The 14,271-nt window shown below is 41.7% G+C and overlaps 1 protein-coding gene across 1 annotated transcript in view; it reads left to right on the forward strand.

Moving 5' to 3' along the window:
• The first annotated feature begins 1,218 nt into the window (after positions 1-1,218).
• camkvb (CaM kinase-like vesicle-associated b) overlaps positions 1,219-14,271 on the forward strand; it is a 32,109-nt gene continuing 19,056 nt past the window's right edge. Inside the window, exon 1 of the mRNA XM_053441897.1 lies at positions 1,219-1,391. The gene's annotated coding sequence lies outside the window, so the exon portion shown is untranslated. The remainder of the gene's footprint in view (positions 1,392-14,271) is intronic.

Below are 14,271 nucleotides of genomic sequence, written 5' to 3' on the forward strand. Positions count from 1 at the left end.
TAGCTCCATTCTTTTGAGCGAAGCCACACATCACCGAGTATATATTTCGAAAATGGTTTATTGTTCAATCACATTGTGCACCTCAAAAATAATGTTTTTCAGACATGAACTGCTGAAGATGTCCCAACAGTTGGGCCTGGACTTTCTCCAGAGTTTACCTTTAAACATTGAACCACACAGCAGGAGTTTCTCTGCTCAGTGTTCAGGTGAGGGCTGGTGCAGAAGGCAGCGGCAGGACGCAAAATATTAATTCTGCTGCAGAGTTGACATGTTTTTGTTTCAAGCACATGAATATTAACATCTGCCCTTATCACCACAAGCTCTCTGGACATCTTTGTCAGTGTATTTTACATATGTGGCACTGCCTTTTCATGTGGAGATACATTTATTCTCATTTTTATTTCTTTATTTTGCATCTGTCGTGTAGAAACACCATAAACACGCCGACTGGCTCGTGGTGCCACCTCCTGATAATCTCCTGCTGTATTCTCACATGGGCTCATTTGGACATTATGCATTTTTAGGTAGCTGGCAGGAAAAAGTCCAGAACTTCTCTCTCTGACATTTTCCTTCTCACATACAGTCCCTCTGGATAATGTCAGGTGGTTATCTAGATTACACTGCATGTCTAAAAGCAGCTAAAAGAATAGAAAATAATGATTTTTAAGAAAACAAAATATTCTTTTTTAGTATTGTTATGAAGATAAACATGCTGTTTTAAAGCATACTGACAGGATAGGGGCAGTTCAATGGGCAATCCGATTCCAGATGGGGCCAAAGCCCCCCTGGCCTAGCCTGTGGATCCGCCCCTGATCCTAACAACTTCCATCAGTGAGTTTATGGTCAAAGGTGCATCCTTACAATCAATTATCATCTTTAACCCAAAGGTGGCATGTCACACGTCATTACACAGTTTGATGATGTGGGATTTGAACCGGCTCAGATTTGGATCTGACCCCTCTGTGTGCATCCTCGTCTCCTCTCCTCTCCTCTTCTCTCCTCCACATTGTCACCTCTCCCCCTCATCCTCTCCTCTCCTTGACTCCTCTCCTCTCCAAGTTGCGCTCTCGGAACCAAACCTCCTTCCCCTCTCCTCTCCTTTCCTTTCCTTCGTCTCCACGTTGCGCTGCGCTCTCGGAACCAAACCTCCTGCCCCTCCTCCCTTCCCTCCCTCTCATCTCCTCCTCACAGCGCAGAGCTCGATGCGCGCAGGCACAACAGATGGTACACTACTACAGAGCGGAGGAGCGCACGAATTTTACGCACAACTACTTTTATCTTCTGTAAACTTGACAGGGACGTTTAGTGTTACAGGAGTAAGGTGGGTGTTCTCCGAGGACAGACTCATCCTTGACCGGATCGTACATTTGGAGGCGGAATTTGGTGTCAAGGTAAGTTGTGATGTTTGTTTTTTTCTTGTGATATGCAGTTCACATCTGCGGGATGCGCAAGACAAGCTCAGGATGCGATGACTTGTTGTGGTTCCCTCCCTTTTATGAATGCATTTAAATGTATATATAACACTGCTTCTAATTCAGTTTAAGTTTCTTACGTAATATTTCTGAGAATCAGAAATGGGCACTGGATCCAGCGTCAATTAACCCACCATAAACATATTTTAATGGATTCTGCACAATTTGTGTAAAGTCTAAATGAATTATTACACTACAAAGTTTTAGTCCCTATAGGTTTGAAACTGATTGCAGAAAAAAATGTTTCCTAAAATTATTCAAGCAAATACACAAAAAACATGTTTTAAAATTGACATCACACACAAAGCCATTGGGGTGTTTCATTTGACTAAACTTTATTGCAAACTCTTCAGATAGAGCAGCATTACTGTGGCTCTAAATGTTTCATTTAGAGCCACAGTAATGCTGTGCCCCCCCCCCCCCCCCCCCCTTCTCCTGTCCCACTGTAAAGACAGTATATAAGAGCCTTTGACATCTGATTTTATTGCAGCACAAAGTCTTCACTTACTCCACAGGCTCACATTAGTTCTGATGCTGCACCTCAGTGGGGGTGCTTATGTGCCTTCCAACCCATAATGATCCTTCCTAGTGACTTGTCTTGAACCCCCCAAACTCCCTTACGGTGCAAACTTTTAATGTGAAAAGACAACGTCAGATGACAAATCTGACGTTGTGTCTGTGGTGGCTCTTCATGTCGTGGAGGGTTAAAGACGCAAAGATGGAATCTTCAGGCACTTGATCTCTGCCGAGCAAAGACCATGATACAAGACCTGTATGAATGCAACAAATCTAATCCTGGCTTGGATGAAAATCTCCTTATGTATTTAGTTTAATGGCGATCAAATGCCATATGCAAAATACGTTTTTTTGCACTGATGACCTTTCTACACACTGAAAAATTGCCCTGTGTAATTGCACAACTTTATAAAAGACTATCTTCAGCATGCATGGATAAATCAGACTGTGACACACTGCCACTAATCTCTGAGCTCCTGCAGATTCAGATGCCAGATCTCTGACATTTAATAATGAATTTTCAATCCATCTCTTGACATGTATTATTATTAATCTGCTCTTAAGATATACATTCATGTCTGCACCTTTGTGAGCGCAGTAAATCAACTGAGCCAAACACTCGAATTTACTCAAGGAAAAAACCCACCAAGGGAGCATTTCCACTATAGGTGGTACCACTCATCCGTGTGTCATCTCCTTGAGGCCATTAAAGATGAGCAATGTGTGCCGGGTCATCAGTGAGGCATAGGTAATGATTTGCTCATTCCCAGAAGAGGTCCAGACATGCAGCGGACCCCAGGTGGCCCCATGGCAGCGGCAACAGCAGCAGCAGCAGGAAGGCTCAGTAGATCACATATAGTCTCACAATTTGTAAACAATGAGATCTCTGGGGAGAGCTGCCTTAACTGAATTCTGCATGAGCTACTGGCACGACAGAGCAATGTGGAAGTGTGAGGACTGCTCTGAAAGTGTGACTGAAGATGTAGAAATGTGTCAAATGGTGCTGTAAATAAATGGAAGTAATTAGAAAGTTGTATTGTAGATATACAGTATTACTTCGTGCCTTTATTGTGATTCTGTTTACAGCAGAGTACACATTGCACTGTGTTAGTCACCTTTGTGTGTAAGATATTATATATTTCTTCTTCACCGTGCGTGTGGTTTTTTATTCTTGCTCATTAAAAAGGTTATGGGACCTTTGAGTCCTCAGCCACTAATGCTCCTGTGCTGGAGCCACACGACACACCAACTTAACCATGTGTCTCTGTCATGAAGTGAACTGTGCTGACTACGTGCATGAGATCCAAACACACATTGAGCAGCAGCACCGGAACATACATTGGCATTTGGTGCAAGGAAGAGATCATGTGTGCATGCCACGGAGAAATTTGTGGACCCAACATTTATGTATTTACCCAGAAGGGCAGGGTAATTTCCTCTATGGAGAGTGAGGTACACACTTCGATACTAAAGCACAGGAACTGCCTCTGGGAGGAGGCAGTAGATGCTGACATTATTGGAGTGCCGTGCGATGCTCCCACTATGATGTTTCACTATATTGTTGTGAGAAAATAAGAGTGGTAGGCGTTTAAGTATGAATGAGGGACCTGTATTATATACAAGAGAAGGGAGTTTAATGACTTAAGTTAGAGAGAGCATCCCACAAGTGTGGACGGGTTATATCTGAAGTAATAAGATAGGACTGGCTCCTTTTTTATGAAAAGTGTGGTGTGTGGACTGTGAGTGTAGTCTTTCGCTTTGAAGAGAGGAATCAAACGCGTGTGGATACTCAGCTGCTGCAGAGGCTGACTGTTGTATTGACTTTACATAACCCACATGGGAGGTATACATCATAATTACAGGTTTTAATACTGTACAAACTGTGTTTTTCTGGCCATACGAAACAGATACAGAAGACCACGCCGCAGAACAGAGGAAATGAAATAATGTGAAAGCAGCTTGCTCATTAGAAAACAACCCCAAACAGCCTGCAGATGTTTCCTATTTCACAAATGTGTCATGTAATATAAATACGATCTTTTAAATATCACTTCCTGCAGACCAAAACATGTCCTATAAAACAAAATATATCCTGTAGACAGTCACTTCTACGTAACTTACATAAACGCTGCCAAGGTCATCACTGATTCAGTGGAGGATATTTCAGTGAAAGGGGCTGCGTTTGATTGTCTCTTCAGCTTTAGCCCTGCTGCTGCTGCTGCTGCTGCTGCTGCTGCTGTCCACCCATCAAACCCTAGCCGGGGCCGTCCTCACATGACTCAAGCTGCCCAGGCAAATACGAGTGACACCAGAGACTAACGCCAGCAACACACGTGTTATTTTTTTATTTTGTATTTGTGCTCATTCTCACTCCACTTTAAAGAGAATCAATATCCTGCTGTGAGAGAGAGTAAAATGAGTGTTTGCATGTGTGTGTGTGTGTGTGTGTGTGTGTGGGGGGGGGGGGGGGGGGGGGGGGGATACCACATCGTATAAATCCTGCCGTGATACCTGTCACAGCCGTGAAGCAGTCAGGCCGCCGCACAGCGTCTGACATTAAACGGCTAATCTGAGCATGAAAGCTCACGTTGGTGTCGGAGATGACTGATGCGTTGGACGTGAACTCACTAGATTTACCGTGGGTGCACACATCACGGCTTGATTGTCCCCGTCCCTGTTATAAGAGCTCACCCGTGCACATGGTGACTCGCTCTCTGCTGTTTAGTTATTCATCTTTACTTGACAGTAAATATGACTGGCGGTGCACAAACCATCCCACGTCTTTACACAGCTCGCCGTAGTTTATTATTGATATTATTAATATAATGTGTTAATTCGGAGGCTGTCGGAGGATGGGCCCGCCTCCCAAATGTCATCTAGGTGTCGCGTTGATCTGCGCGTCAAGATGATTGGTGGATTCCACTGCGCTCTGGATTCAGCTTTGAAACTGAGATGAAGACAAACGTACCTGTAGCCTGGCGAAGAATAAATCCTTTCACATGCAACACTCAGCATTCATGGAGAAAGTCAACTGTGCAAACGCATTTACACACGATTCAAGTATAAGTCCTTAGAAAGAAGATTAATAAAAGATTACGGTAAAATCATTTTTGACCCAAACTCTCTTTCTCTATGAAAGTACATCGATTTAGCATTGCACTCTTGCACATCTTGTACTTTTGAAGTTTTAATGGATAGTTAAAAAAAAAGGATCAGAGTTAAACCCAGCGGAACCAGAGAAATCCTCTCTCTTTTATTTTATTCCATGCATTCTTCTTCTTTGCAAAAAACACTGCCAGATCCGTTTAGCTTTCCACAGCCAAAAAAAGGCTTCGTAAAAAGTTTTCCACATCATTCTGGATTTTCTCTGTCACTGCCTCATGAGGGCGAAAAGGTTAAACACGAACACACAAGATCAGCCATCCTGGAAACGATTTGGCTGGTTTCAGATGAGATCTTCATGGAGGCATGTTATTCTCAGTGCTCCTTTGATTTGAAGTGGGCGGAGCTCTGTTTGATAAAGCTGTCACACAATCCTGTTCTCCAATCAGGATTCACTTACACTAACTGGTGGACAATTGTATTGACACTGGTTTCTCAGTGCCTCCTTGTCTACTCTGCATGGACTTTACTTTTTTAATAGAGTTTGTTAGTTTCATTCATGGTATTGCAGCTCTACCCATTGCAAACTGATTCCTCTTTTACTCTACTTTGGCAGAAGGGGAGTTTACCTTTCAGAATACAGATTGTATCCATCGCATTGCAAACAAAAGCCAGATGTTAGTGGGTTTTTAAACCCGTGGAATAGGGACCTTATCTGGCTCGTTTTGCTGCTCAGTGTTGACGAGGAAGGAGGTATCACATGAAATATGACATTAGTGTCATCCTCTAAAGGATGATATGGATTAATCAGCCTTTCATGCGGCTTGTTTCCTCCTGTCACAGACATCTGGGAACTAATTACCAACATAAACTGCTGTCGTTACATCTTTTATCAGGCAGAGCGTAGAACAGCGGAAAGAAACCATCAGTATCCATTTATAAGAAACAGGGAGTTATTTCTTTAGGGCCTTGAATCATGATGAAGACAGAGGAAGTGTCCAGTGGAAGAAATCCATCAGGAGTGTGCTCTGCACTCAAACCTCATTGAAAGGGTTACTTATGGCACCATGCAGCTTCAAAGAGCCGTCCTGCCCAGCATCCACAAATAGAACAATTTGAAGGGGAATTTTAAATGGAAATGGATTAATATTTCACCTCAGCATTGATTCATGCTGCCACTGTATGCATTTTCATCTGCGAGCGAGTCGCCTATGCAAAGGCACGCGGTGACGTTACTGTAGTCTCAATCTGGCACATCCTCTCCAATCCACTGTGCATTAGAAGTAATGGGCCTCCCGTGTGGAGCATTACTGTCATCACCACTTAGTTTGTCACCCTGGCCGCCTGCTCTGTCATTTTCTCATTCACAACAGTGGTGCAGATAGCAGGGGTTGAAGCGATAAAGGCCATGATGGATGGAAGGCTTTATATTGAGTTGTGGTGTTTGCTGACTGGGTCCTGAAGAAATAGATGACATTTTCCATCCTATTTGAGTGTGCAAGGTAATTTCTCAGGTGACATTTTACGTATCAAGGCAAAACCGCTGCAGGGCTCTACTCCATGGAACAAAACACTGATGAAATGTTCAGACATTTTCTAATGACATCTTCTTTTACTAGCCAAATCAGATCTATGCAAGAAAAAAACAGCAACTGCAGCGGTAAAAAACCATCAAATAAAAACAATAGCTCCAAGGTATATTATGTTTTGTGTGTCAGTCATGTTATTAGATTCTCTTCCCCTTCTATTATTGTTTCCTCTACATGTTGAGCTGTTTTCCACGGCATGTTGCACAGGTGAAGGACAGGGGAAATCTATTTTCATTAAAGTTGCATGACAGACCATGAAGACACAGCACGGCAGTTGCATGTCTAAAATCGATGGTTCTCCCTCATGCTCTTGTAGTGATGTGCTTTGTGTTGAACCCTTGAATCAGGACTTAATGATGCTCTGTTATCAGCCTGAAGGATAGATTTCAGTACTGTTTTTAAACACTCTGATAGAGAGGCATGATGGAGGTTGAACAGGCTTATATGGATCCATCTCTATTTCTGTCTTCACACTGGATTTTGAAGCAAGATCACACACTCAGCTTTGTCAGTTTACAATTTTGAAAACTGCAACTGTGCAGTTTGGCTTCCGGCAAAAAAAAAGGAGGAGGCTGAAAGGGCTTGTTAATGAAGCAAGCAAGTTTTTAGACATGTGCGCAATTAAATCTGAAATGTTAAAGGAGGTCTGAGTCACCAGAGGAAGTGGAGTTCTTTTTTTTTATTCTGAAGAATAGTTAATCATTGGTGCCAGCATGCTTGATTGCTTACAGTACTTTGTGAATAATATTGTTTTATTGTGCAAATAAAGAATGCAATTACCGTTTAAAGAGCACAGCAAAAAGTATTTGTGGGCATCAGTCATTTTCTTTGCCTCGGAAACACGAGGCATTAAAATCCAATTACAAATTTTAATTGGAGCCATCAGAAACAAGGGGAGAACATTTACAACATCACCTTTCAAGTCAATGTGACAAATCTGTTAGCAGCTACCTGTCTCCAGCAGTTAAGGAGGAATTAATGTGTAAGTCCAATATTCACTACGGTCCTGCGAGTGCCACAGACACTGGCTAATTTACTTTTTTTCCAAGACAAATTTATTTATTGATGGTTATGGGACGTGAGACTGAATTCAACAAATAAGATTAAATGTGTTTTAGAAACAACTCAAAGAAAGCTGTAACATCATCTTTACATCTTCCTGATAGTTTCCTGAAACCTTGTGTTTTATGGCTTGTTTTCAGGTTGTAGGCTATCATGGCCTCAGTCTGTCACACTCCTGAGCCGTGTGATGAACTGGATCGGGGAACAAAATATAGCGGACTGTGCAGGAACTCACAGTCTCTATGGATCCGCCCTGCATGTGTTGAGAGGGGAGATACTTGTGGGAACATATTGTTTATATGAAGCAGAAACACTCTCTCACCTAAATGTGCTTCACTAATGAGACAATTAGTCTGCAGCAGTTTCTCCCTTAATCAAATCCACTTTGCAGAATCTCTGTCAACAGATAAGAGGAGGGAAGCGAGCAGGTGGTAGACGTGAATGAGCTTAACCAATACAAATCATTCAAAACAACTGTTCTGCTCCTCTTGCGTGAAAGACACAATCTTAGCACTGATCCGTGCGGTAATGTGCATGAATGTTTTAACTCTGCTCGCTGTTTGAAGACATAAACAGACCTCCTGGACCTCAATAAAAAAAATCTTCTAAATTTAGCAATATGCAGCATATTACATAGACCCTCCTCCAAAGCAAATGAAGCTTTTCCCCGCACTGAGCAGGAACGCCACTGTACTATGATGCCACGCTGAAGGACTTTGTAACCAGGGCAACTAACAACAGGCGCGGAGAATGGTCAGATTAGTCGGTGAAGTGTGAAGAGGAAGCATTTCAGATTTGACATAAAGCAAAAATGTACAAGTTGCATGAAACAGTCCATTATAAAAAATTATATATAAAGAGTTCCGTGTTGGTAGAGATTACCCGGAGTACGTTTTGTGAAGCTGTGCACACCTCGTCGTAAAGTTGCATTAACAAACACAGTGGGGGGGTTTTTGCGTGACAACCAAATCTGGATAGTCTTGAATAAACACAGATTTTATGCTAAGTACAAATTGAGAACGTCATATTCAAACCCTGAGCCCAAAAGGCTGAATGCCCGTAGCTGTACAAAAGATGAGCTGATCATAGACTTCAGGAAAAAAGAGCTCGGTGGAGGTGGATGCCTCCATTAGCAACCAGGATTCACACCTCAGTCATTCATCTCGCCACCTCCCACAGCACTGACCCCCCCCTGTCACATGTTGTGAGTCACCTGGATCCGTGCCACTCCTCCCTACCTCCTCTCTCAGCGAGTTATGTGAACCTCTCTCTCTCCCTCTCTCTTGCAGATTAACCGTATCACTGCCTAGACAAAGCAAGAATACAGAGGAAAGTATATTTAGTTACAGACTGCTACTATTGACTGGAGATGGGCTTTTTTCATTCACGTGGGAGGAAAAGAAGCGCGAGTCCAGCTCTGTGGTGGATAGTAGGTTTTTGTAGAGCAGTGAGAACGATCCACACACAATCCACATTAACTTATACGAGAAAGGCCAAGCGCGCATCAATGGACCAACCCCATGGGCTTCTCAGTGTTAAGACTCCAATTTTCCATACACGCGACGTTTTCTGCCATGCAGCAAGGTTTTGAATGAATCAGTTCAGGCTGGCTAGAACTGGGCCTGCACAGTTGCACAATATTTTTGCCAGGAACACTGTTGTCACTCATCACCGAGATAAACCTGGAACTGAGCCACATTTCACGTAGGACATGAAACAGACCGAAAATGAATAATCTCCAACGCAGATACATTATAACAGCTGGGTTTGTGTAGAGGTTCAACAATTAATTCTATCAGTAAGCGAACTATCCAATAGCTGTAAACAACTAAAAAACGCTTTAGTCAGAAGCATTGATCTTCTGGGGCTCTACTTGATGCTTTATTTCAAAATTTGAATTTTGTAATAAAGCAGATAGAGATATTTCCTTCAGAAGTGAAAACCTTGACTTCCTTTTGGTGCTCGAGCCAAATGTTGTGGAAGAAATTATGATTCATCAACAGACGACCATGAATGCCTGTGAAAGATGTAATAACAATCCATCAAATAGTTTTTATTTCAATCTGGACCAATTTTATGGACAGTTTCTAAGACAGACAGACCAATTTTGCCATTGCTAAATGAGAAAATGTATAACTAAATAAAATCTCATCTTCTGATGAAGGTCATGTGATTTAGGCAAAAGGTCCCGAACAGATACTAAATCAACCCTGAGTTTATACACAGCATTCCACATGCTTCACTTTTCATCTGTATGGAGGCAAGACAAGGCAGGAATGACCAAGGTGTTGACAGCTGTAGTTCATGTGGTGAGCATCGATGGTGTTTGTGTTTTTGGGGATCAGATGATAATCGTTAAACCCTTTCACTTGCTTGAACTTTACTTTCAAGCAGAAACAAAGAGACAATCCCTATGCAGTATTCAGGACAATTAATACATTATTAGAAACTATAAATACCATCCTAATAAAGTGCATTTTCTGAATAGGATGATTCACTTAAAAGTAAATAATTAAAAAGTAAATTTACTGCATGTATGAGCTAGAATGGCCCTCCATAGATCGCATACCTCTGCCAAGTCCCTACAATCCCCATAAATTCAATCGATCCCCATCAAATTGCACACACTCAAATAAATATATGGACCTTATTTCCTCTAGATCTGCCCGGAACGGAAATGGGTTCTTCTAAGGTCTGCACCATATCCTTCACCCCAAGATTTCAGAAAAACAGTGCACTAGTTTTTGTATCCTCCTGATAACAAACAGAGAAACAGCAATGAAAACATAACATAAATGGTGGAGACAATAACGTCTTCTGATACATATAGTTCAGGAAGGTCGGGTTATGCACTCTCTCCCTTGAGAAGGACAAATGTGATCCCACTGTGGCTGTGACACATGCATGAATGCCTAGAACAATTCAAGCCCTGGCTCTAATGGAAAGATGCAGATGACGTTTTCTGGTCGTCTCTTTGCGTATGTGCAACAGGAAATGTGTCAGGATCTGCTTGACCCTGCTGAGGAGCAGGTGGGCTTTGACTGGTGGGCCGGCTGGACCGTAGAGGCCATATGCAGGACAGCTCCCCGCCCCTCAGTGGACCGTAACACTGCACTCTCCCCTGGTGTGAGGAGTGAGAGCGAACTGCTCCCCCCCCCAGCAGGCAAACCTCTCTCTCTCTACCAATAACATGTCATCTCTTTCAGTCAGAGGCGGTCTTCTTCGTCTTCTTCTGCTTCCCCCCAAGTGACAGCATCGTAACCATGGAGACGCGGCTGTTATCATGATTTCACATTCATTTGAAACTTTAAAGCCAGTGTGGTCCTACTCAGTCTGCCAGTACATCTTGGATTTGCCGAGTGTCTTTCAGCAGTGTCTCCAACATCATGCACACAGCGCGAAATTCAGATGCCACGCTTGTGCGTCATTTGCAGAGCAACTAGGAATTCATCCCAAGCATCTCTGTCTAAGTAGAGACGCGATCCTACATGAGCATTGTGTCAGGAGAGATTATACAAGCATCAACCTGCTGGGTTTTCTCCTCCAAAGAGAATAGCATGTAAACATGATGAGGCAGCAGAGAACATTATTTAACTCACTCACATTACATACCGAAACACTGTAGGTAACACAAGGTGGATATTAGAAAGAAAAAGAGACGATAATTGTTATATTTCAATTTGAGTTCTGCGCTGGGGATTACTGATCAAACAGGAAGTCATTCTGCAGCCAAAGCTTTATGAAGCCTCATAAACTCAGCTCAGATTTCTGTCTGTAATTCCAACTCGTATACGGGCTCCACCCCCAAATGCCATTGTCGGCATTTTAAAAATACGACTTATTTTGTCTGTATTTTGGGGTAATATCGGGGGAAATAAACCTTGCTTTTAGATTGCTGGTTAAAGTACATAAAATATAAATAAAATACATAAATGGAAATTAATTAAAAAATGAACTTTTATTAAACTTAGATTTATTTAAATAAAGCAACATTACATTATTGAAATTCACAATGTGGTAAACTGTCTGATATTTATATTTAATTATACAATTTGACTATCAACTACATTAAACTACTAAATTGAATGAAATTGCTTCTTATCTTATTTGTTTTATGCTAACCTGCTGTGGCGCAAAGTGCATTCGATCTGTTCGAAATCCACCCCAAAAGTTTTTTCAATGTACATGGAGGCACATCCCAGACCAAAAAAACATTGGAGATGAGTTTTGCAAAACATTGGAGGTGATTAGGGGTTTCCATTTTAGGTTTACTAGCATAAAAACCCAGGGCTATGAGGAGATACCAGTGTTGCACAGGCAGAAAAAGCGATTCATTCTTTAATATGAGCCAGTGAACTAACCTGTTTTCACGGCACATGTCTGAAATCTTCAGGGTATGACATTTGCAAACGTCCTTATTTATTAAACATATTTTAGCTGCAGCTTATTTCTGCAGAGCGCCTGTCAACTTGTGTTTTGTCTAAGATATGACTCAGCCATTTACTGAAGGCTCATCTCTACATGGCCCACATCATATTTTCTGATGATTTCTGAGGTGGCACAGCTAACTTGTACAGCTACGTTCTGTTAAAACCCTATCCTATGATTATATTACCACAAAAATACAGTAAGACATCCATAACCATATCCTATAGCACACACCCTATCACACACAAACATCTCGATGCTTTCCTTAACTCAGCTCACAGATAGGTACTGTACTTTACACTATTATTACTAATGTGAGATTGAATCAAATGCATGGCAATCAGCAGTGCCACAATATATCATGCTTCCCTTTTACAGACGGTGACTAGGATTCATCAGACGACGAGAGAAATACACCTTTTCCACCAAAGTGAAGTGCAAGTACTGGGCTGATACATACAACTCTAATTTCCCAGTAACACTTATATGACATGAATATATCGTCTATCTGCTGTTGGCTGAGTCCATTGCCGGTTTCTTTTTTTTCGGGTGATATGTCACTGTATTTTGCTAATATCATGGTCTGCCTCCTCAAGAATTTATTTAACTAGATAAATGAACCCACAAACTGGGACTTATTATATATTATATTGTAAGTCATACAGATGAATTCATTCGGTCCATCATGACTCTGCTCGCCTTATTCTCTCTATCTCTTAAGACATGCTTACACACACGGACAGAGACTCAGTTGACATCTCTGACTCGCTACAGTTTAAAAGTGAATTTGTTTCTAACCACTGCCGCAATATCAACACTGATTACTGCATAATGTTTGGTAAATGAGTAAAATCTGTCTTCATGGCTGCGTGCATCAGTCTTTTATTCAGCCTCCACCCCCCCCCCCCCCCCCCCCCTGACTCCGCTCACTCTCTAACCCGTGCTTCGAGTTTTAAATAATAGACCTAAAGAGAGCAACTCAAAAAACAACTGTAAATAGCGGATGACGGACCGTACCATGGTCTATGAACTTCTTTTAAACCAATATCACTTGCATAGCATTGTCATATCTGGAGCATCAAACTGAAACTCACCGGTAAAATGAAAGCATATTGTTTATTCTGTGTTGCCAAGAATTCAGTTTGATCTGTGGCTGAATCGTAACAGCACCAGGGTTCTGGCAAAACTTCTCTTCACTCTCCTGTTGTTTCTGAAATAAAGCAGTTTCATTCTCTGGTGCCTGGCTGTGAGCAGAAATATGAAGCAAATCTGGAATTGTTGATTCTTAAAAAACTAAATGTGTTTTAGGTTTTGACAGCAGAGGTTGAAAAAAAGAAAAAGTTATACACGAATTAAACTGCAAAATCTGGTGAGGGCTTAAAATTATAGAAATACATGCACATAAAACACATACATATTGGCTGCCTGTTTGAGGTTTTATTTGAGCATTTATTCTGATGGTTCATGAATTAAAACCTCCAACCTTGACCTGAAGGCTATATATATATGAATACACAGTATGCTATAATGTATTATAGCATAATAGCATTTGCATACACCACTCAGATAGTTGCACAATTTGAATAGATTTCATAGATATTCATTGGAATGCGATGTATCGGAAGACATATTTAAAGTTGGATTAATGTGGAACATGAGCTGACTGTGCTTAATGCACCTATTATCCCATTCCAACATGGTTAGCGGTGCCACACCACAAAACACATCAGTAAAAAGAAGGGACAACCATCACATTAACTAACACTAACTGTTAGAATATTATTGCTCAATTTTCTAGGCTCCTTTCCAAAGCAGAAAGCGATAGAGCGAAACTTCTCTTTGATTTCACACCAAGGCCTCAGACAATAACAGCACTGCAGCAGTCCAACCCATCAGTTTCTATCTCCTCCAAGAACCTTGTAACCCACTTCTAACAAGCAGCGGCATGGTGCCCTGGCCATGAAGTCTCTTCATGCTGTTGAGTTGTATTTGCTCTTACTGAATAAAAGAGAATTTAAATGATCATGCGGCAGCTTTCAAGATTGGACTTGGATGGAGAGCTGATTAATGTCTGAGCAATGACGAGGCCTGTGTACAAGACT

Source organism: Pleuronectes platessa, chromosome 2 (genome assembly GCF_947347685.1).
Source record: "Pleuronectes platessa chromosome 2, fPlePla1.1, whole genome shotgun sequence".
Classification (NCBI taxonomy): Eukaryota; Metazoa; Chordata; class Actinopteri; order Pleuronectiformes; family Pleuronectidae; genus Pleuronectes; species Pleuronectes platessa.